The 26,284-nt window shown below is 38.4% G+C and overlaps 1 long non-coding RNA gene across 1 annotated transcript in view; it reads left to right on the plus strand.

Annotated features, from left to right (window-relative positions):
• Positions 1 to 17,529: 17,529 nt before the first annotated feature.
• The window catches only part of LOC118807866, a 33,541-nt gene continuing 24,786 nt past the window's right edge, over positions 17,530 to 26,284 (plus strand). Inside the window, exon 1 of the long non-coding RNA XR_005007240.1 lies at positions 17,530 to 17,631. This is a non-coding gene — a long non-coding RNA (uncharacterized LOC118807866). The remainder of the gene's footprint in view (positions 17,632 to 26,284) is intronic.

The raw sequence follows: 26,284 nt of genomic DNA on the forward strand, positions 1-26,284 counted from the left end.
TAATTCCGCCCTACTGAGGCCTCATAAACATTTGGGGTGATGTTTCCTTGCCAAAAAAATAGAAAAGACTTGTCCAAACTGCTCTGTGTTCAAAGAGATTTCGAAAAAAATGGCCGAACGCGGCCGTAGGAGAACAAGGCTGCAGCATTAAAGAACAGTTAAAAGTCTGAAAGCAAAGTTTAAAGATTCTGAGGACACGAACCAAAGAAGTGACCGCAGCCATTTTTACAGCGAGCTCGAACGCATTCTGGGTGATGAGCCAATGAGTCAGTCAATAAAGCTTCATGATGGCTCCTGTGATGCTGGTGAAGATGAAACTAAAACATCCAGAAGCGACTGGCGTTTGTTGGCAGTCATGATTGTTTACCTCTGGATGAGCCGCATTGCTCTTTTGCGGATGTGGGTCATTTTAGGAGGATTGATCTGTTCAGATTAATGTCACATAAAGGTTACATTTAAAAGATCAGATTTGGTGAGAAAATAATCTGTTAAATAGAAGAATAATAACCGTGTAAACGCCTGTATCTGATTACATTCCCAATCAGAAAGTTTAAGTTGGTCTGCAGAGGAGACGAAGTTTGTGTTCTGATCTTTAAAAGACGGCGGTGGGACGGACGTCCAGCTTATGTGTCTCAGAACACGACGTCTTCCTCTCGGCCTTCTTTAAAATGTACATGTGAAGTATGTTTTTCTGAGTCTGACATCATTTTAAATTCATTAAAGACACAAACGTGCTGTGACACCACCAACTGAACACTTGTTTCATGTTGACCGAACTCATGTCATGCTTGTTGTCATGGTAACGTCTACACTAAGTGGTGCTCTATGCATTTGGGATCTGATTACTTGTTGTGTGAATGTAAACAGAGATTTTCATCAGATTGTTGAGTAGAGTGAGCATATAAACACATCAATCTTCATCTACAATCGGAATGTATTCAATTGGATTAACAAAAATCTTTGAATGTGAACACAGCACATGTCAGTAACAATGACACTAATAATAACCACAATTACAGTCATAGTAATGATTATGTTATATTATACAGTGATGTTATGATATGTAGTGGTTAGTATAGTGTAGTGCATAACACCTCTGCCTTCTACGCTGTAGACTGGGGTTCAGTCCCCTGCATAGGCAAGCATCCTGCACAATACCAATTAGAGTCCTTGGGCAAGACTCCTAACACTACCTTCGCCTACCTCTGTAAAAAAAGATTAACACATTGTAGGTCACTCTGGATAAGAATGTCTGCCAAATGCTGTCGATGATATGCTTTGTTGCCTCTCTTTCTCTGAAGGTTAACAATTCCTTACTGTCAGTAAGTAGTTAAGGTTTTGCCAATGCAATTCAAAATACACATAAACAGAAAACAAAAAAAAGACAATCAAAAATATGCTTTTTTGGTTCCTTAAGTTGTGACAAAATGCCACAAATCTTGTAGCCTGTCTGCTCTTCTCTCCCAAAATGGGGGGGTTACGTTCTCTTTCTTGGCATACTTCAGCAGCTCAGAGGAAACTCCCTCGCTTTTTTTTTTCTCTCTCCTCCTCTGCTTTGTGTCACAGAGCGAGCATGGAGGATAGAATATACTGTTGCTTTTCCTGGGTCAAACATTTGTATACATAGCCACAGTAGTCTCTCTCTCTCTCTCTCTCTCTCTCTCTGTAATTTCAGTATTACAGGAGGAGGAGCAGTAGGTGTCGTTAATACCTGTCATAAGAGTTACACAGCTCAGCCCTTTCATCTCACTTTTACATGAATTCACACTGTCAATATGTATATACTTCACACAAATATGTTCAACAAAAAGAAAAGAGAAATAGAGGAAGGACACTGGAAAGAAAAGCCAGCAGGGAAAGAAAGTATGTGTGGATGTGTGTAAACTGAGGGATTGCTGCTGTGTGGCTGTAGTGACATGAATCTAAGAATGCTTTAGTTCCACCCTCCTCTATCTCAAACACACACAACACGCCTCACCTCCTCCATATCCTCTCTCTCTTTCACCAACTTTCACATACATTACACACACTCACTCCCAAACAAGGCAGGAAGTTTGGGTTCCTTCTCGAGGTCAAAACCGTAGAGATGAAAAAACCCAGTCTGTTTCTCAGCCTCCTGGCCTCTTTAGCCCTGATGGAGCCAGTTTAGCTTCACAGTTTAGATCTGTAATTTTAATCCAGTATGAATCTGCAGAGTGTGCAGTTTTTAACAGTCTAACAGTGATAACTGTGGACTGAGTTTAATTCAGTATGAATCTGTGGAATTTTTGCATTCTGACTTATAAGTTTGGATTGATCTTATCCAGAGTGAATCTGCAGTGTATGTAGTTTTACAGTCTGACGGTAATAATTGTGGAGCGATTTTAATCCAGTATGAATCTGCAGCGTGTGCAGTTTTTACAGTCTGACAGTAATAATTGTGGAGCGATTTTAATCCAGTATTAATCTACAGTGTGCACAGTTTTTACAGTGACAGTAATAATTGTGGAGTGATTTTAATCCAGTATGAATCTGCAGTGTTTTTTTTTTATTATTATTTTTTACAGTCTGACAGTAAAACTTGTGGAGTATGTTTTTAATCTAGTATGAATCTGCAATGTGTTTAGTTTTTTACAGTCTGACAGTAATAATTGTGGAGTGATTTTAATCCAGTATGAATCTGCAGTGTTTTTTTTTTATTATTATTTTTTACAGTCTGACAGTAAAACTTGTGGAGTATGTTTTTAATCTAGTATGAATCTGCAATGTGTTTAGTTTTTTACAGTCTGACAGTAATAATTGTGGAGTGATTTTAATCCAGTATGAATCTGCAGTGTTTTTTTTTATTATTATTTTTTACAGTCGGACAGTAAAACTTGTGGAGTATGTTTTTAATTTAGTATGTATGTGCAGTGTGTGTAGTTTTATAGTTTGGGAGTAATACATGTGGAGTGAGCTGAATCCAGTATGGATCTATAATGTGGATAGTTTTTACAGTCTGACAGTAATAAGTTTGGAGTGGTCTGATGGCTATAATTGTGTAGTGATTTTTATCCAGTATGAATTTGTTGTGTGCACAGGTTTTAGAGTCTGATGACTATAATTGTGAAGTGCTTTTAATCCAGCCTGAATACAGAACATACAGAATAACAGATCCTGCTAACAGTCACAGCAGTGCGGTGTGTTATTATTGTTATTGAGTGTGGCACCTGTCATATGAATTGACCAGTCAAATTCTTTACAAATTACATTACAGAAGACCCGCTGGGAAAACTAACCCATCTCAAGTAGTGCTTTTCTCTGTACCAGAGCTGAACGCAGGACCACTACAAAATTTCCACATGGTCAAATGAATGTATCTTACTGACCATTAAGGGGACTGTATTAAATATTAAGGGCTCTTTTAATAGTGAGTGTATATTTAGATTCCCTTTACACTGTAAAAAAGTAAATTTAAAAAGTTAGTGCCTTAAAATTTTGATTTAATTGAATTATTGAATGGTAAGTCAATGTTTTATGCCCTATCAGCTCAATATTTGAATTCCAAATAACTCAAAATTTTAAGGCAGCCCAGACACTAACTTTTTTTTAAGTTAAAGCCTCTATATTTGTTACAGTGTAGGAGAGTTTGTAAAGCCTCTTACGATCCGGCATGTGTGTCAGTGTGCAAACTCTCATTAGTGGAGCGAGTGTGTGTATATATGTATGCATGTGTATGAGGGTATGAACCCTCCTCTGGCTGTCTGCCTGACTCTGCTGCTGCCAGGCTCTTTGAAACCCAATCAGCACCAGTTCTCAGATCTCACTCGCTCTGCACACACACACGCAACGATGCGCCGCACCCATACACTCCCACACTAACACTAACAACACAGCACTCTCCACTCTGACTCACACACTCTGATAGACCCATGCATAAACAAGAGCTGAGCACATGCTCTCATATGCACATTGAGCACTACCTGGGCACATCTGGCCTGTAGTTTAAGCACTCGGACAGGGGGGATTTGGATTGTGTGTGTAAGAGGCTTTGTATGTTTAATACAGAATCAAAAGGTAAAGACCATCTGGCCTCCATTCACCTATCATATACACACAGTCCGCTGATCGCTGATAATACTCAGCATTGATGCTCTAACACTGACAAGGCCAAACACACTGATCCAGAATGCATTTTTTACCTTTTATCCATATCTACTATAGGTGATGTGTTATCCGTGCCATAAATGTGGCTTATATTTACAGGGAACAGCTGTTTTTTTGTCTCTTATATGAGGCTCTAGACCGTTCAAAGGTCTTATGAGGATTAACCCATTGAACTGAATCTTTTGCAAATGGGTACCTGAGTTTTGTCTTTGCTCAAGAGTGTGGCATCTACAGATTGATGCAGTTGATGCACTTTTTTTGTTAAGCTTTAAACAGGGTTAGGGTGGTATTAAAATATACAATGATTCTATAAAATCCACAAATGAAAATCAAGTTGATTACCTAGTAAGTAGTGGCATATATATAAAATAAATAGAATAGGTCCCACAATTGAACCCTGGGGAACACCACAAGATCTCACAGGGCAGGTCTTCAACTTCTAAAAGAAAACCCTTTCTTGTAAAGAGCTTGGGCAGGCTGGTTATTCAAGTTATACATCTTAAGGCTTGACATTACAAATTATTCTGTAATCTCTTTGTGACTACTATGTAAATGCGCACACTGCAGATTCATACTGGATTAAAATCACTCCATAATTATTACTGTCAGACTGTAAAAACTAAACACACTGCAGATTCATACTGGATTGTAAATCAGAATAAGGAATGAAAGTCTGAACCTACTTAAAAAAGCCTTAAAGTTTTCAAAGTTAAAGCATCACGTTTAGAGTTTGGTATTGGTTCACATACAGAAGGCTTCAGCGTGCCTGTTGTTGTTTTCCCACCACATGACTGACGTGATTAACCTGAGGCAGTGGCTGCCAGATATCTTTTCCCGTGAGTTAGCGGGAAAACGACTCGCTAATCAGAGTGAGTTATCAGACGGAGCGAAATGGCTGTTGTGAGTAATAGTTAAATTTTTGACATTAGGTAGATAAGGAAATGAGTCCAGGCTGGACTGCCAAAATCAGGAGCACGCCATCAGGGTGTAATTAAGCTTGAAGGAGTCCAAGCCAAAAACACGTCACTCTTCCAAAAAAAAAAAGAAAAGAAAAAACGAAACACATACACACACACACACACACACACACACAAGCTGCTTATTAGAGCTGAAAAATAACCTTAGATGCAAAATAAAGAAGTGAAGAAGATTATGGCGTCCAAATTCGCACCGACAACTTAATCAGCTTGAAATTTCTTATGATTGTCAGATCTTTTACGGTGAAATACGTCTGATTATGGATTTTAAAGGCCGCTGTTAACGAAAGTGTGATGTTCTCCTTTCCCAACATTTCTCTGATTGAAGAAGGGTGTCTCCCTCCTCTACAGGTTCACACACACACACACACACACTATCAGAACCATCTCGCATGTCAGAGGCTAGCAGGAAATAGAGAAGTAGAAGAAAGTTAAAAGAGAGAGAGAGGGGAAGGAGGAGGGGGCAGTGGAGAAAAAAAGTTCCTTCTGCAATGATTTCATGCTGTGAACACAAAAGAGCATATTAAAGACTAAAGTTTATCAGTACAAATTAAGTCTTGGATTCACAGTTTCTTTAATCTTTTGCATCTGAACCTTTTTTTTTCCATCTCTCTCTCTCTCTCTTTCTCTCTCTCTCTCTCTCTCTCTCTCTCTCTCTCTCTCTCTCTCCCCCTCTCTCTCTCTCTCTCTCTCTCTCTCTCTCTCTCCCCTACCCCCTGTTAAATGTTGAAGCAGAACCTAGCCAGCACCACTGACTTCATCCCGTTAGAAATAGCGAGACACATCATAAAAATTTAATTACATCCTCCTCATTTCCATAAGATTCCTTAAAAAATGTAAAATTCGTTTAAAGTAAGTGGCGACTTTGTCTTTGAAGATCACAACAATTAACATGGATCAAAGCCTAGGTTCTGTTAGGATGAGAGCTCATTAGCATAATGAAATTAACTTACAGACAAGAATCTCTAATAGGTGCAACAAAAAACGCATTAATAATATTTGAGGAGAGCGATGTTTATGCTGGTAATACAACAATTATAGACCTTGTATTCAATTAACACTTTGTTAATTAACTTTCTGTTTATACAGAGTGCATATCGTCTATTTATCCAGTTCGGTTTGAACACTTTGAATCTGAGCTCTGGACTAGTTTATTGGTTCGTGATGTTCACTTAAACCCCAGATCCACTTTGTTCGTCTTGCAGCGTGTCACCTCAAATTTAGCCAAATTAGCATATTCATAATGATGACAGAAATAATTACAGGCAGTGTTGTATTTCAGATCACAGTGTTGTTTGGGGAAAAATGAATTGAGCACTGTCTGGGACAAAAAATTACATTTGGGGAGGTTACATTTTTTGATATAATTTGAAAATGGCTGTTACCTTTTACAATGTATGTATATTTAATGATGAATGGACTAAAAGAAATGACCCAAAGTCTGGTTCCATTGACTTACATTAAAACTATTTTTTTCCTTCTTCTGTAAAGTTACAAGGTTTTCTTCTGACAACAGCGATATTTTTGCAATATACAATCAATAGTAGTACTTACATTAATGCTCTAACTCAAAAGTCTATGTATTTCTATAGTTCAGCCACCTCTTCAGTAGGTAAACTCCACTAAATGTGGTCTAACTGTTAAATATTTATAGGCTCCAGCTGTACATTGGCTCCACTGGAACACGCTACACTATATGTGTTATGCAGATGATGCAGCTATGAATACCGAGCCCATCTGCCAGAGCAGTTCAGAGGTGACAAACCGGTGCCCCGTGTAAGGAGCATGTAGATCTGACCTGGAGTCGGTCCGTCACATGCTAATCCTGGCCTGATGTATGTGAGTCGATGCCTTCCTCACCCTGCGCACATGCATATGCTAATACACCCGATCCTTACATAATTCGCAAGGAGCTGCTGTGACACCACGTCTCCTTCTGCTTTTCGAAATGCCACAAAATTCTTGCACGTTGCGAATGTATTCAAATGTAGCAAACAGTGAAATTTTCATTTACATAATTGTGTTAATCAAATCACAGACAATTTGCATATGAAAGGTGGCCAGACTATGATGCTAGTTAAGTCCATATATTCATATCATGCTGCCTTTGAAATCAGGCACTTTTTTGTCATTAAGTAATTTCATGATCTGGAATGTTTCTTTGTTGTGCTATATGATGTGACAGGCTGAAAAAAATCGGTTCCACTCTTCAGATTCCTTACAGAAGCAGCTAATGCTGATCTTCTGAACTTCAGTGATGTTAACCAGGAAGAAAAGAGAGGAAAAGAAGAATAGAGAGGTAAGGGTGAAGGAGTGAAAGAGTGGGAACGGAAGAGAGGGAGGAGTGTAGACTGAGGGAAGGGTGGAGAGGGGGGTGTCCAATGACCCAGATTTAGATTCCAAGCGTAAATAAATAATTAAGAGTGTGTGTGTGTGTGTGTGTGTGTGTGTGTGTGTGTGTGTGTGTGTGTGTGTTTGTTTTCAGATATTTTCAAGACAAAAATGCCCAGATTTATTGGAAAATCAGAGGCAAACACAGGTCTAACCTACAGGGTCAATAAAATGCTCTTGACTTTGTTTCAGTGTTAATACCTGGACTGTTTCAAATCTGGTTAGTGAGGTTAAGGTCAGGGTTAGGTTTAGAATTAGTATTAGAATTGTAGGTACACACATATCATTTCTGCTGGAACAAAACCTTGTGTTTTAATTTCTAAACTTAAAATGTATATATATATATATATGTATGTATATATATATATATATATATATATATATATATATATATATATATAACACAGATGTTATATTTAATATTTACAAATTAAAATTAAAATTACAGAATATTTTTAAATGAGTAATCAGATAGATAACATACATATAACATATTATATATATATATATATATATATATATATATATATATATATATATATGCATACAATGGCCCCCACCCTTCCTTCAGTCTACAATTTTAATACTGTTTATACATACAATGGTCAAATTGCTTTTGAAAATCCTTTCTAATTTAATGTTTTAGATTACACACAGACACATTTCTAAACCACTTATCACTCTGGGTCATGGGGGGTGCTGGAGCGGGTCGTCAGTCCATCCCAGATGTTTTAGATCAAATCCACCTAAACACAAGTTTCAATGTAAATATTACGACAAAACATCTAAAAAAAGACCTTAACATGATCAGTTTCACACATTTTCTTTCATTTGAATAGTAATCTAGAAGCTGTGTGTGTGTGTGTGTGTATATGTGTGTGTTAGCATCTACACATAATAATAATAATAATATGCCCCATATTATTCTTGTATACATACATATATGTAATACAAGTATGACATTGTATTACATAGAGATGCCAACAAATATTCAGCACATATAGGACCTTTTCTATGGGATATACACACGGCCCCAGGTCCTGAGACTGCATTAAAACAGATGTGTGTGTCTGTGTGTGCGAGTGTTTCTCAGGCCCAGTGTTCTGATAGGTACACAGATAGCAGTAAGAGTTTGTTGGCTTTCTTGGATGTTTTAAACGCAGCCAAACTCTCTTCTGAGCTCCATCACACCACCATTCCCATGCCCTCACACATTCCTCACTGCGCTCCCTCTCTCTCTCTATCGCTTACTCTCCTGCTCTCTCGCTTGCTCTATCTCTCTCCGGCGCTCCCTGCTCTCCCACTTTGCTGACCTCCTCCCCCCCCCTCTTCCCCCTGGTCTCTTCCTCTCTGATCTTTCTGTTTCTCTGTCTCTTTTTCTCTGAACAAGAGAGTGGAAGTAGAAGTACAGATCACGATCCCTCCCGCACTGTTTTCTGCAGAAACAATCATACGTCACTGTTGCTTTTGTACTTTAATCTGTACTTTATCATTCGTACTATTAATAAAGTACGGATTATTGTAATATTCAACATTGTAATATTCTGTACATAATAGTTTTATAGTATATTTAATAGCACATGTCTACTTGAACTGCATACGTACAGACATTTATATCTGCATATGTACAGATATCCACACATCTCCTGAGCTCCTTTTTACATTGGCTGTTTTTTTATTATTATTCTTTATTTTTTATTTTATATTATATTTTTGTATTTTATTTTACTTTTTCCTTAGTTGAATACTTGTTAACAGTCTGTGTGCTGTCTGATCTATTTAGTGTTTTGTCTGTGAAAACTGCTGTTATTTTACAGTATATTACAATACAGTTTACATTAGCCTCCATTGGCTTTAAATGGTATGTATTTTGCTATGAATTCTGGGAGCAGATGTCCATTTTAAACAGTTAACTGTAAAATTTACAGTAAGCTCCTGTTTAAATGAACTATCCCAGATTTCCCTGACATCCTTCCAAGAAATTAAATTAGAAAACTAAAGACACTATTTCATATCCCGCAACGTTAACGCAACATGCAAGATTTTGAGCAATTATTTGAATATATGTACATTTTAAATACATTACAGGTAATATGGAAGTGTCATAATCTAGATTAGTATGGCTTTGGTAGTGTATATGTAAGAGGTGGAGTCTGTAGAGTGTAGCCCCCACAAGTCAAGTCAGCGTTGGTTATTGTTTAAACATCACCTGTACAGTGAAGTACTGGTCAGTGAAATGACCTTCACTGCAATTTTTATTTGTTATAAATGCAATTACTCCTCAGCTGTAAAAACATTCTGTGTGCACAATAACTAATTTCATTTTACTGCTATGGAATTTTTTTATATTAATCTTTTTTTTTAATCTTACAGTAATTTTACTCTAATTACTAAAAATGACTGTAAAATGTCTTACCCTACAAGTTTTCACAGTGCAATATGATTGTGAACATTAGTGCTATATATAAACTTAATACCTTGTTAACACTACTATTTTTCAACGCTGTTAAGGCATTTTCCGAGGTGGACCCTTCATGCCATCCATAGTTCCAGCCTGAAGCCCAGCTGGTCATGTGCTGTCTGTTGCTATGAATCAGTTACTATAGACTTCTTCTTTTCTTCTATTTCCATCTACTGCAAGAGTAATTTTTTTTTTATTAATTTCTTTCAGCCAACTACGCTGGACAGTGCGGGAGGACTATGGATAAATTGTTGAGCAGCAAACTAAAGTAACTAAAATAAAAAAGTGTTCTTATTATCTGTTCATATACAACAGAATAAGAAGATGTTAAAAAATTGATTAAAAAAAATATTTACTCTTTTATTATCTTTTGTCTACATAGCATTTATGAAATGTGCATATGTTATGGTTGTGTAACATAGCTGACAAATTGACCCCACGCATGCACACACACACACACACACACACACACACACATGGATTATCATACATAATCCATGAACTGAAATGGTATATGATGAATAGATGACTGCACTGTAGGTCAGAAATGAAATATACACAAAACACCTATGTGCAAGAGCATAACGTATTAGCTGATACAAGCTGATATACAGTGTAAGTCAGTGATACAATGAAAAGGCTTCAGTTCTCCATAAACAGCTCCCAAAATTGACTTACATTCACACAGAACTGTTTGTTTTGCTCTCATATCTTCTTTATTCTGGCTTTCACTGTCTACCTATTGGCTATAGACCAACTAAGAAGCAACAGAAAGAGTCTGGATGAACAGGAGCCCAGAACTAACTGCATTAGTGCCTTCACTATATTTCATTTTACAATACCCTGGACACATTACCGCCCAATTAGCCCTGATCCCCCACTGCTGTTTGGCTGTACCGACCTCCAGCCTGTCCAGCAGACCCTGTGTGGCCGTGGAGGAGAGCAGAATGTAAAAGATGGAGTGTGTTAGTGTCCATGAGGGAGTTAAAGGGGAGGGTGACTGTACTATACATATACAGTATGAATGAAATCGAGCTGTTTTCTTCTTAGGACTGTCTCAGCATCTTCATCATACATTCACAACAAGTCCCTCCAGCTCCCACACTACCCATAAAACCCCTCGAAACCCACACACCATACAAACTCCTCAAACCCCACACACTACACAAACACTACACAAACACTACACACTATAAACCCCTCAAACCCCACACACCATACAAACCCCTCACAATATACAAACCCGTCAGACCCAACACACTATTAACCCCACACACCACACAAACCCCTCACAATATACAAACCCATCAGACCCAACACACTATAAACCCCCCACACCACACAAACCCCTCACAATATACAAACCCGTAAGACCCAACACACTATAAACCCCCCACACCACACAAACCCCTCACAATATACAAACCCATCAGACCCAACACACTATAAACCCCACACACCATACAAACCCCTCACAATATACAAACCCGTAAGACCCAACACACTATAAACCCCACACACCATACAAACCCCTCACAATATACAAACCCGTAAGACCCAACACACTATAAACCCCACACACCATACAAACCCTTCATAATATACAAACCCGTCAGACCCCACACACTATAAACCCCTCAAACCCCACACACCATACAAACCCCTCACAATATACAAACCCCACACACCATTCAAACTCCTAAAACCCCACACACCATACAAGCCCCTCACAATATACAAACCCATCAGACCCCACACACTATAAACCCGTCAAACCCAACACACCATACAAACTCCTAAAACCCCACACACCATACAAGCCCCACACATCATATAAACCCCACACACTATACAGACCCTTCAAACCCCACACCATACCAACCTTACACACCATTCAAGCCCCACACATCAAATAAACCCCACAACCCATACAAACCCCTCAAACCCCACACATTAAATAAACCCCCAAACCCTACACACTACACAAACCTCTTAAACTCTATACACCAAACCCCTCAAACCCCACACACTGTACTAACCCCTTAGACTCCACACACCATACAAACCCTAAAACCCCATAAACTTTACAAATCTCTCACAATATACAAACCCCTCAGACCCCACACACCATTCAAACCCCACACACTATACAATCCCCTCAGACCCCACACACCATACAAACCCCACACACTATACAAACCCCTCAGACCCCACACACCATACAAACCCCTCAAACCCTACACACTATACAAACCTTGTAGACCCCACACACCTTACAAACCCCTCAAACCCTACACACTATACAAACCTCGTAGACCCCACACACCTTACAAACCCCTCAAACCCTACACACTGTGCTAAACCCCTCACACCCCATAAACTATACAAACCCCTCACAATATACATACCCCTCAGACCCCACACACCATACAAACCCCACACACTATACAAACCCCTCAGACCCCACACACCATACAAACCCCTCAAACCCCTCACACTATACAAATCCTGTAGACCCCACACACCTTACAAACCCCTCAAACCTCATAAACTATACAAACCCCTCAGACCCCACACACCATACAAACCCCTCACAATATGCAAACCCTTCAGACCCCACACACTATACAAACCCCTCAAAGCCCACATACCATACAAACTGCAAAAACCTTTTAAACTCTATAAACCCCTCAAACCCAACAAACTAAACCCCACAAACCCCTTAAACCCCTTAAACTCTATAAACCCCTTGAACCCCACATACTAAACCCCTCAAACCCCTTAAACTTTATATACCCCTTGAACCCCACACAATATACCCCACAAACCCCTTAAACTCTACAAACCCCTTGAACCCTACATACTAAACCCCACAAACCCTTTAACTCTACAAACCCCTTGAACCCCACATACTAAACCCCACAAACCCTTTAATTCTATAAACCCCTCAAACTCTGTTCCTTATCACACCTTTCATTTGAATCTCTCCTCCTGAGAGATTTCACACTCTTTCCTTTTACCTACTGCACTAATGGCCGAACGTGAGCGTCACGTGACGTGGGGCGTCACTGAGGCTCAATGTGCTAAGAAATGCAAATGGAGATTAGGCGATGAATCACGGTAATTAAGCGGAATAAACTTTATTAATTATAACCGGGGGAATGTGCTATGCTGTGTGAACTTTCAGCAGTTTCCGCCTTCTGCTTCGTTTTCACCTTCACCCATAACCCCACTCTGTGTTGTTCGGCAGCCGTGTCTGCACTGTCAAAATGTTTATTTTACACAAAATGTACAGCCGTGTTAGCCCTTTTAAAAAAAAGACACTACACTTTGAAATTCTGTTTGATTATTTTTCTCTTTTTTTGAGGTTAAAAAGCAGATACAGTCAAGAAAAAACACATCAGGAGCCTTCGCTGCGATTTCTTCCCGCCTTTGTACATCGTAAGTGAAAATAAAGTGAATAATAGAGCTACAGAAGTGGATCTGTGATTGACGTGCTTTTTTATTGGTATTATTTCAGAAACTCTTTCTCTCTTTCTCTCTTTTTTCTTTTTTTTCACTCACTTTCTTGCTCCTTGTTTGTGATCATAAATAGTGTATGAGCTGATTAGCCGACCACGGCTGCGCTCCGTGTGTGTGCATGTGTAGGCCTTAGCCTATCAGCTGTGGTGCCAGCAAACAATTTGTCCGCACAGATGTGTTTATTATCTGTATGTCTGTCAGAGAGGCTGCCTCCACATCGTAGTGGACAGAAGATTACTGGGGACTGCTCTGGACACTGCTGTTAGGATTCTTATAAAGAGGTCAGTTTACTTTGTAGACAATGTTATTTGATGCAGTGTAACTCAAGCTATAGTCTTCAGCTCTGCAATGGCCATTAACCCTACAGTTCAAAAGTTTGGAGTCACTGTTTTCAACAATGTAAAACTGATTTGCTCACAGATAAATCTATAAAACGATTCCATGCAAGGCATGTACAACTTCATGGATTTAAAATACGTAGTAGGAATCTAGTAAGATGTGAGAAAAATATCTGAAAAAATATATAAAATGTGTCTAGAAAGATAAACAGAGATAGCTGGTACCATCAGGCCTGGTGATGTAGCCACTGGGCACAACTCAGGCCCATATGGGGACCCAAATTTTTATTGGGTCTCTCATATATACACTTACACAACTGTATATAGTCATGACCCACAGAAAGATCCAATTTCTTTACAATATACCGCAGCAATTAGCTTCCATCACTACCCACACAGCCCTGTCTCTCTTATTCATACTACAGCTCATACATGATAATCTAGGAATGGATCTAGGAATGATAGTCATTCCAAGATCCTTCTGCAAAATAATATATATTTTTATTATTATTATGGAAATCTAAAAAAAAAAAAAAGTTTTTTGGTACATTTTTTAAATGTGTATGGATTTCCAAAATATGTGTGTTGCACAGCAAGAGTTTTTGTGAGTCTACTTAACCATTTTACTTGACCAGTGGTCCGTCAGCTAAATATGAAGGATTATTATGTGATTGTTAATTGGAAGGATGTATTTTGGGTTTTTTGTTTGTGTATGTCTCTCTTTCTGTCTCTCTCTCTCTCTTGGTCTCTCCCTACACAGGTGTACCTTTGAAGGCAATCAGTCATGTGAGGACCTCTAAGCAATCAGAGGCCCAGCTAGTGTAACTGGTGGAGGTTCTTCAGCCTTAAAAGGAAGCCTTCAAGATGACTGAAGAGAGAGAGAGGACTGGTCAGATGTGTGCTTTGTATTAGTTTGTGTTTTTAATCTCTTGTGCTGGGAGTGTGCTTTTGTTTTAGGTACTTTACCAGTGCTTCTTTTAACTAAGTGTATGAGTTTGTCTCTTGTTAGGGGAAGTGCTTTTGTTTTTAATTTTGTTTTGTACCACCTGGGATTTCAAACAGGTAAAAGGGGTGCGCCTATACATTCGCACCATGTAGAAGTCTACTCTGTCTAGGTCCCCAGGTCAGAGGGTGGGCACTGTTACATGTACTTTTAGTTACTGGGCAGGGAAGTGTAGAGTGGCCAGCTTTTGCTTTCTTTCTTTTAGGTTAGCTAAGTACTTTGTTTCAGCGTAGGAAAGCGTGGTTAGGTTTTGTTTCGTTCTTTTCTTTGCTGCTGTCCACAGTTTGACTCTTCCAGTGTGGTACTAGATATCATAGCACACCAGTTTTATTGTGGTTGGTTTTAATAAAATGGCTTCAAAAGCTCTATTGGTCTGTTCCTCAAGCTTTTAATCCATCATCACTAGTTCAGTCTTTTAAATGCCACATGTTACTGATCCCACAGCACCCTAGACAAAACGTGAGGTCATAACAGCGATCCAAACAAGTAGTTTAATGGAAACATTCATCTAGTGGTGTGTCATCCTTTGAGATTGTCAACTTGTTTGAGACATTATATTAGTGAGTAATGAAGCAAACTACATTCTTTTTTTGTTTTTACTCAATGAAAGTTTTCAAATGGGGCGGAAGAGACATACATTTTTTAGTTAGTCATGCCTTTGATCAAGCCTGATAAATGTATCAAGCCTGACAAAATTATCATATAGAATGCTTCTATAACACAGAAGGAGACTGAGGAGACAAGGTAGAAGATGCAAAAGCGAGCTGGGAGTTTTATTGGGTGTGTCTGTGGTGAAAGCAGCAAGAAAACAGTAACAAAGGTAAAGCTAATCAAAAAAAAAAAAACCTCACTAATTAACTAAAGGAGCCACTAAACAAACTACAAGCAGAATTGAATGGAGTACAAGATATAAGGAATAAGTTTGCATAATCAGAATCCAGGAATACACACAAAACAACGCAAGGAGCAGCACAAAAACAAGGAGTTTAAATACTGAGAGGAGACAAACTGGGAACACCATGGAACAATTACGGGGGCAACAGATCGAGTGTGGCAAAGGGCGGAGAAAAGGAGGAGCAGGATAACAAGACAAAAACAGAAGCACATGGCCTGAGACATAAAGGAAGGTAAACAAGAAAAGAAAACAAAGATAAGAGCAAAGCAGGATTTTAAAATGTCACATTTCAGAAGTAGTAATGAAAAAACCTCACGGCAAATAATGAAATAGAAAAAAATATGTATTTATAAAACGTTGTTTCTCCGTTTCTGTTGTTTTTCAGTTTTTGACATAATTTGAAAATGCCTGTTGTCTTTTACGTTGTGTGTAAATTTCATGTAGAACTGACTAAAAGAAGCAGCCCAAAATAACTTGGAAAAACGTCTGGTTCCATTAACCTACATTAAAAATAAAGCAGTTTTATTTTCCTTTTTCTGTAAAGTTATCATTTTGGAGATATGTGGTTTTCTTTCAGCGATATATATATATATATATATATATATATATATATTTCTGTGTGGAGTTTGCATTTTGTCTGCATGGGTTTCCTCCGAGTACTTTGGTTTCCTCCCACGGTCCAAAAACATGCAGTCAGGCCAATTGGACATGGTTAATTGCCCTTAGGTGTGAGTGTGTGAGTGAATGTGTATGTTTGTCTGTCTGCCCTGCGATGGACTGGCGACCTGTCCAGGGTGTATCCTGCCTTCTGCCCAATGGCAGCTGGGATAGGCTCCAGCACCCCCAACGACCCAGAAGGATAAGCGGTTTAGATGATGTATGTATGTATATATATATGTGTGTCTGTGTGTGTGTGTGTGTGTGTGTGTGTGTGTGTGTGTGTGTATGTGTATAGTTCAGCCACCTCTTCTGTAGGTGAACTGCAACAAATGTGGTCTATATCTAATGTGTGTATATGGAAAGTCAGTTATGCAGACTTAAAACTGGTGAGACAGAACGTAAATTGAATGAGAATATAACTATGTAGCTAAATATGTAAATGATGTAAATGGAATTAATTATGTAATTACATTTAAAGAGTATAGTGAAATGACAGCAGTACCTCTACACATCTAAGGGGAAAATACTTAAAATAGAAATCAGCTCTTGTCTGTGTACTCACACGTTTTTTGAAGCAGCAGTGAAATGTGTCAAGCAGTGAAATGTGAAAATGTTTGAAAAGTTGAAGTGAGTTGTTTGATAGTAGTGCCACTTTTTGGGGAACGCTGATTAAAGACAAAGCTTTTGTGTGTACATGTGTGTGTGAGAGAGGCATAGGAGCTTTTCTCGGAACAGATGGAGGTGTGTGTGAAGCATGCAGGCATGCGAGTCGGCATGAATATTTGAGCTGAAGTAGGGGCCTACACTGTTGTGTTGAGGAGCTGGTAATGTTAGCTGCGCTGTATGAATATTTTACAGCGAGGAACTGATGCCTCTCTCTCTCTCTCTCTCTCTCTCTCTCTCACACACACACACACTCACACACTCACACACAAAGCCATTTGGCATGTCCTCAACTGATGTGTCAAAACCTGCTCTCTGTTCAAAATCCTTTTCATCGGACTCCTTTGTGTACGTTGCAGTGCGAGACTGAAACTACTGGCAGCTGTCAATGATCTGAAGGTGTAGCGTATCAAAGTCCTCACAGTGAAAGTGCTGATCTAGGACTAGCTTTTGCTATTTGCACTGTTACACTGAAACACTGAATAAATATGCACTGTGCGGGGCTGGAGTGGGACTTGTTTTCAGACTGGGAGTTATGTGATGCAGACAAACTCAGCAGCTCCAACTGTAGTCACACACCACACTGCCTTCGTTCAGTAAGTAACTTTTTCTAAAATGTTCATTTCTTACTTATATTTATTATTTGCGTGCTACACCAAGATTCCCAAGGTGGCTAGCTAGTGATGAAAACTGGTGAAAGCTTTTTATCTTAAATTACATGTCTTAAGTCAATATACTTCAAACTAATGTTAGCTAAATGAGTTAAAGTCAGCATTTCTCACTGCTCACCTGCTCAGATATGTCTTCATCCTTCTTAAGCAGCTTTTTCTTTCTTGTCTTCTTGGTGCCATGCTGGTTTTCTGCTCTTCAGCTTTATAAGACTCACATACAAAAAACTTACTTTATTGGTCCTACATGGGACATTCATCATTTTGCTGCCTAACTATGCCCAATTTGGGAGCAGCACAGCATCGCCAGTAGAGCAGCACTGCCCGGGACAGTGGGGGGTTAAGCACCTTGCCCAAGGGCATGACCAGGTATACCTAGTCAGGCATGGGATTTGAACCTGCAACCTTCCAGTTGATGGCTCACCTCGCCTAACACTAGGCTATCAGCCACCCCATAAACAATGTAATGAACCCTGTTGCATCAGCCACACCTTTGCACTGAATATGATACGCTGATCTACAGCGACTGATGTTCTTCTCATCTGAATTTTTGTTCTACCTCAAATAGTGAAGCTACATGTCAGGACATGCACAGTTGTCTGGATGTAAGCGGTACATCGTTTCCTATTCCACCTTAAATGATGTAGCTGCTGGTTTAATTCTTAAATTACTACAGATATACACTTGTGACATCTATAGTTTGTCTGAGTGTTGTTGTGCTTATATGCATGATTTTATAGATTAGCTCACAGGAATGCTACTGGTACTTAGGAATTCTCCTGATTACTCACTCTGGCTTCAGCACTGTATAAAGTAAAACAGGGCAGAATTTAATCTGATGTGTTTTAAGTGTTTGCAAGATTACTTAATAATAGTGTTTGTACGATTACTTAACAGGGAAATTCCTTTCATTAAAAATTCTTTATAATTAAATGATAAATATAAAGAAGATCATTCAGAGTGGTTTGATATGAAATATGCCACTCAGAATTGTATGCAGGGGTGGTGATAGGAACAAAGCATCTGAAGAATTTCATGCCTATAAAAGAATTTCATGCTACCTTACAGAAATATTTTAAAAATGACACCATTACACCACCTCCACCAGCCTGGACTGTTGACTCAAGGCAGGTTGGGTTCATAGATTCATGCTGTTGGTGCTTTAGCTTTCTGTTCCTGTCTGACAGAAGTGGAACCTGATGTGGTCTTCTGCTGTTGTAGCCCATCCACCTTAAGGTTTGATGTGTTATGGATTCTGAGATTCTTTTCCTGTACAGAGTGATTATCTGAATTACTACAGCCTTTCTGTCAGCTTGAACAAAGTGGAACATTCTCCATTGACCTTTCTTCATCAACAAGGTGTTTTTGTCCACTCACTGAATGTTTTGGTTCTATTAAACTGTTCTGAGTAAACTCTAGAGACATTGTTATTAAAAATACCAGTAGATCAGCAGTTATAGAAATACTCAAACCAATCAATCAAGCCACAATCAAAATCACTGAGATCACACATTTTCCCCATTCTGATGGTTAATGTGAACATTACTTGAAGCTGCTGGCTTGAACCTACTGGATTTTATGCACGGCAATGCTGCCACATGATTGCTGATTAGAAAATTGCATCAAAGAGTAGGTGTACAAGTGTCCAGTCAACTTCTCTACTATCAACCAATTCACAACAAACCACTCTGAATGACTTTGTTCACATCTCAGTGATTGAATTATAAAAACAGTTTGAAAAATTGACGGAATTCTTCTTTAACATCTTGATACACAAGCATGTGATGATGTAGACATGCAGTGTGCACAATGCTAATAGGTGGGGATAAGTTTCCATTAATTGTTAGCTAATTAGCCTCTTAGCTCCAGTGCAAAACTGAAAAAGCAAACTTCCAGGATAGAGGGAAAACTGTGCATTTTATCTTTGGCTTCAACATTGTGTGTTTTTGGTTTCAACATTGTGTAATTTTGATTTTTCCCCAAACTATTGCTATATAAAAAAGTCATGTTAGTCATGTTAAAATTATACTGAATGGCAAAAAAAATTAAGTGACTTTGCAGGACGTTTCAGACTGGCTTACAAGGTCAATACGATCCAAACGTCAGATGATATTTATCAGCAGTAGTAACTCGTAGTAAATTATTATGGTCTGTACAATTCCCAGAGAGTCTGTTTCAGAGGCTAGCCTGTGTGTAACACGGCATGTTTCTGAATCATGCAACAGGCCGGGTCTCTATTCTCTCTCTCTCCTTTGGAACATCTGGCTCGAGTTAGCCTCTCTGAGGTAGGTATTAAAAAAGGAAACCCTCCGGATCGACCTCCTAAAATATGGCCTTGATTCATGCCTTAATAACTCCGAGCAAGGCATAACATTTATACATTTGTATATTTCAGAGCCATCATCGAGCATTAGGCCACGTGGCCGGCCTTTGCTAAAGCTGATTTATCACAATTACACACTTTATAAAAAGCCTGGCTTCAGCCCTGCACCTCTAAACACTGTGACATCACACCGTAATCTGTCACTGTACGGCCGGGGTAAATAAAAGAAGCACAGAACCCAGAGAGCTCTACCAGGAGGACAAAACCTTTCTGCAGCTTTTACAGTGAGAGTGATTCATGCTTATTGCAAAACCATGTGCCAATATTTGACAGTCATGCTTATTCACTTTACCTAAACATCCTCTGAGACAATGATTGTTAATGGACAAATACACCTTAAATACACCTTAACCGTAAATACACCTTAGAAGCCAAGAGTGACTGTTATTTTACTATACATTCAATTGACTTTATATAATTAACCCTTCAAATCCCAAGTTTGGTACATCTTAATGTGCATTACTCAGTAGTTAGCTGGAAACAATACAGACTCAAGTTATTCTCAAATTATAGAAGAATGTAATAAATGTTAACTGATTAAAAAGTTGGTTCTGGCCTTTCAAGGGATGAATTGCACACAAACAAACAATTACATAAATATATAATTGATAATAATACTTTTATTTAATTCTTAAACTGTCAATAGAATTAAAGAGTTTTTAAAATTATAGTTATCAATTATTGAAGTTGCTGTTTTATTATACTAAATGTAATTACATACATTCATTACAAAGTTAGTTAGAGAATCACACTACTATTCAAACATTTAAAAACAATGTTTTCAATAAACCATTCATTGAAACCATTTTTGCTGTCAAAAAATGTATAATATCATTCTAAAGTGACACAACTGTCACAACTTCATAGGTTTCAAATTAGTAATAGCTTGAAAAGAAAAACTGCCCTTTTTTATGTGTCTACATTAATTAATACAACAATACAGTACATATACATCATATACATCAAAATCACTGAGGACCGAGAAAGCGTCATAACATCAAGAACAAAGTTATAATCAATAAATGAACATTTAGAATGCCTTGTAGTTAAAGCGGTGATCAAATCTCAAGGCTAACAGCTTGACATAAATATTGGAAATAAATAATATGGTTTCTGATGAATATGGTTGCAGCTCCTTACTGATTCATACTTCATAATGAAAGCTATGCAGAGGAGAACTATAATTAACAGACTTTCAGTTTGGGCCAAAAATAACAAAACCAGAAAGAAACACAACTATACAGTAATGCTGATTTCAACTAGCACCCCTATGGGGTTTCTAAGAGTATGTTAGTGCTAAGCTAACACTGGCCTTTGAAGACATTAACATACAGTAGGTTCAAAAGTCTAAGACTACACTGCTTTTTTTTATGTATTTTTTTTTTTTTGGCAGGTTTTTATTGAAAACTATACATGAACAACAGAGAAATATTGAGGATTTTATGTTACTTATAGGTCAAATGTGGGCATTTGTGACATGGGACCATGTTAAGGCCTTTATACCAAAAAGGTCAGATTTATTTATTTATTTATTTATTTTTATTATTTATTTATTTATTCTTGAGTCTTGTTGCTTCCGCTGAAGTTCACCTTCAGATAACTGTCAGGTGGATTTGATCTACTGATCAGAGGCGTTTGCACAAACTTCTCCATGCCAGCCCATGAACCCTTTAAATGGCCAGCGTCCAGCAGTGGGGGCAAAGTTTTATTACACACTTCTATAACCTAAAAATAGCTCAACCAGTTTGCAACCAGTCCCTGTAGTTACTGGATAATAAACCTTAGTATGTAATAGGCCTGGGATTTTAAGGAATTAAAGCAAAAACAAACACATTTTGCTCAATTTGTTATGCTGATAATATAATTTGTAATGAAAACATTGTTTTAAATTAGAAAGGAATTTAAAATAGAAGCATTTTCACTATTCATCACAGATTTTTGGACCCTACTGCATATTTTACCTTGCCGTTTTACAGTGACTCTTTGAGTAATGCGCCTATTGCAGAGCTGCCATAGAGAAGGGCATCAAGGTTTCCCACTGGTTCGATTTGCCTAGCTGTAAGTTTAAGTCAAATTTATTTCTGTAGTGTTTTATAACTGGACATTGTTGCAAAGCAGTTTATGATTCAACCCACCTCCTCCTGTTCAATGATCATCCTTCTGGCAGGAGTTGGAGCAGCAAAAAAAAAAGCATGACACTCCACTTTGTGAATGCATGATGGACACTATTAGGTTTCAGGCAGTAACACAATCAGAACATAGACAAAACAGTCATTACTGCTTTTGAAGCCTTGCTGTAATTACCAGTTTAAGCACTGTGCTAAGGAGGATGACAAATTGTTTACAAATAAATCAATCAATCAAATCAATCAGTGAAGGATATATATTTTTTAAAAGGTTGTGAATTTTAAGTGTATTAATGAGGTATGTGGGTGTGCGTGTGCTCCTCACTGGAGGGGATTTGGTGATGAAAGCAGAGCAAACCGTCTATGCAGTTGTGACTTCCTTGTCATGTGCAATCAACTGATGCCGATAACACTAAAATAATTATCCCGCCTGGATTAAACACAAATGATTCAAAATGACAGGCAAGTCATCTCAGCATGATAATTTAGATTAATTAGACATTTATTTAATGCAGTATATGTATGCATGTGGGACAGGGGTCCTTTAAGGAGGCAAGGATTACTATTTGAGCGCGTGTTACACATAAAAGATTTCATTTGGATTCTGATGAAGCACTCAAATAACTTTACCTTAGTACACGACAGACCAACAGCATGGAGGCTAAACAGTTAAGCACATCTCAATACTCACAGTGGTATTCGGAAGTTGATTTATCCAAAGACGTTTGAGTCCCACTTAATATCAAGTGTGTTGTCACACATTAACAATGCATGCACAACAATGTAATGCTTTGACTGTTACAGATGGATTACAGAAGTACAGATCATGTAAATCTGAATGTGTATCAACTTCATTTTTTTTCTCATGTGCATCTTCATAGTTGTAACTTAATAGCATCATTTCTATTGTGTAATTACACTTGTGTAATAGGATAAACCTAAGTTATTTTTACATGAATACTACTATAGCAGACTTTAAATTGGCCATGAAATCTTGTGTGGTTGCTATGGTGTTGCTGCGCCCCTGATATAGTATCCTAGGTGGTTGCTAAAGTGTTGCTATGGTATCGAGGGTATTGTTAAGGCATTGCTAGGCTGTTGCTGTGGTTTCCTGGGTAGTTGTTAAAGTATTACTAGACCACTGATATGGTATCCCAGGTGGTTGCTAAGGTGTTGCTATGGTATCCAGGGTATTGTTAAAGCACTGTAGGCTGTTCCTGTGGTTTCTCTGGTAGTGGTTAAGGTATTACTAGACCACTGATATGGTATCCCAGGTGGTAGCTAAAGTGTTGGTATGGTATCCAGGGTATTGTTAAAGCACTGTATGTAGGCTGTTCCTGTGGTTTCCCAGGTGGTTGTTAAGGTATTACTAAACCACTGATATGGTATCCCAAGTGGTTGCTAAAGTGTTGCCATAGTATCCAGGGTATTGGTAAGGCATTGCTAGGCTGTTGCTGTGGTTTCCCAGGTGGTTGTTAAGGTATTACTAGACCACTGATATGTTATCCCAGGTGATTGCTGAAGTGTTGCTATGGTATCCAGGGAATTGTTAAAGCACTGTAGACTGTTGCTGTGGTTTTCCAGGTGGTTGTTAAGGTATTACTAGACCACTGTTATGGTATCCCAGGTGGTTGCTAAAGTGTTGGTATGGCATCCAGGGTATTGTTAAGGCATTGCTAGGCTGTTGCTGTGCTTTTCCAAGTAGTTGTTAAGGTATTACTAAACCACTGATATGGTATCCCAAGTGGTTGCTAAAGTATTGCTATGGTATCCAGGAAATTGTTAAGCCATTGCTAGGCTGTTGCTATGATGTCTCAGGTAGTTGTTAAGGTATTACTAGACCACTGACATGGTATTCCAAGTGGTTGCTAAGGTGTTACTTAGCCATTGCTGTGATATTCCAGGTGATTCTTAATACATGCCACTCATTTTCTATGAACAAAATGCAGAGCTAAGTCATGTTTTCATCCACTACAGTTATGTGAAGAAACTTTACTTGATGTAGGCTACTAAGATTAGGGGCTGCATCAAAATGAGCAAGATGGAGGGATTTAACTTGGTTTTTGGCTTTTAAGTAGATTTAGACTTGCAGTCATTCGCCATCTTTTTATGATTGTTTGCAGCTCAGAGATGCCAGGCAGGATGAGTAGTGGCCCACCTAATGAGGGCTGAAACCTCTGTGCCACCCCGACGAAGTCCACCTTGCGCAAATGCACAGAAAAGTCAATTCTGGGAGCACATAATGCAGAGCCATTGTTCAAAATTTGGATTGGGCATTTCAGAATGTTGAAAGCAACCTTTGAAAAGCTATGTGCCATAATCAGACTATCTATAGAGCCATTTGTGTCTTACTTATGGCTTGGTACATCAGCATTTTTTAAAAAAAAAAACCCTTTTCCATTACCCTTTTACACATGATGGCTTTAGCGATGTTCTTCCTTTTCCATGTTGCCCTAGCATAAAAACTCTTTTTGCGATATGTTGTGATAATTTCAGGTGTTTCCACTCAGTTTTTTTGCGTGCATTTTCTAAATTCACAAAAATTTGGTGGATGGAAAACTCACTGGTGAAATTTCAATTTGTGACCAAGGAACTTATAGTAATCACAAATTAAGAAGACTTGTACACTGATGCATTTACAGACATTATGCTTTTCTAATTATGCAATCATTAGAAATGTCTTTAAAAAAAAGAATTTTAAAGACTTTTCTAATGATTGCATTATTTGTTCTGGGACTTCATCCTAACTGCAGTTGGTCCACAACACATGGTGGCCTGCACCACTATATGTGGGATGGAATGTTCAGTTTCTAGTTTCTTTTTGTTTGTTTCTATGTCCTTCACTGTTAGAAATAAAGGTTCTGTGCAGGTACATTTTTCATTCGTCAAGGAACAAACAATGTAAATGTTCCCTCGAAGGTACAACAGTGGTTTAAAGTCCAATTGTGTATCTTAAATAAGTTTTTTTCAGGTAAAAAGTACATATTTGTACCTTTTCATAACCTAATGTTTTAAATCACAACAATAAAATAAAAAGCCTGGAGACGAGACGGGATGTGGAGTCAGTACAACTTATAATATAATTTCAATGGATTTTGGCACGGTTATGTTTCCTGACTAAAGGTACTGAGATATACCCTTGAGGGTACCACCCCAGTGACAAGAGGGGTACTGCCCCAGAGACAGTTTTGTACCTTTTTTTTCAGAGAGTGTAGAAAGATGTACAGTGAGCTTTTTTAAGTGTACTTGTCAACTGATTTCGATTGAATATTTCATTGATTTCAACTGCATATCATTACTGTCCTAGCAAAACCTTGTACTGTCTAAACGCTTTATAGGAGAAGCAAAAACCATTCTTACCTTTCTGAATACTTTAATGTATTAAAATCTTATTTACAGTAATTTTGGATCATTTCTGTTGGACCATTCATCATGAAATGTTCCTCGTAATGTAAAGTCCAGCTGGTGTTTAAAAAAAGTATAAAAAGACTAAAAAAGTTATGCTACAAGGTTTTAATATGACAGCAGTGGATTTTTTGGATTATAATAAGTTAGTTTAGCAAAGCCCCTTATCTGTAAATGCTATAAAGGTATAAGTAAAGCTGTACTTGATCAGTCAACTCTACACTGCAGGGTCAGGAACAGGATAAAAGCTCTCTGTGGTCCCTGGGCGGGACACTGAAGGGGGTCTCTGAAGGGCCGCCTGTCTCGGACAGCGTTTTGTCCAGCTTAAAAGGTAAGAGTGGGGCTCAGGGGGTTTGACGGTGAGGATGAAGGAGAGAGCGAGGGGCTTTCTGGCTCGCAGATTAGAAATGTTGGTCTCACCTCTGTGTCCCAGTGGATGGCTGAAGAAGAAGGAAGGAGAGGTGAAGAGAGAGAGAGAGAGTGAATGTATGTGTGTGTGTGTGTGTGTGTGTGTGTGTGTGTGTGTGTGTGTGTGTGTGTGTGTGTGCGAGGTAGAGGTCTAAAAGTAACTCTAAAAGGCAGCTTTGGCAGAAGAGACAAGAGGTGAGAGAGAAAGAGAGAGAGAGAGAAGAGAGAGAGAGAAAGTATTAGAGTGTAAGACGAGAAA

Source organism: Colossoma macropomum, unplaced genomic scaffold, assembly GCF_904425465.1.
Source record: "Colossoma macropomum unplaced genomic scaffold, Colossoma_macropomum, whole genome shotgun sequence".
Classification (NCBI taxonomy): Eukaryota; Metazoa; Chordata; class Actinopteri; order Characiformes; family Serrasalmidae; genus Colossoma; species Colossoma macropomum.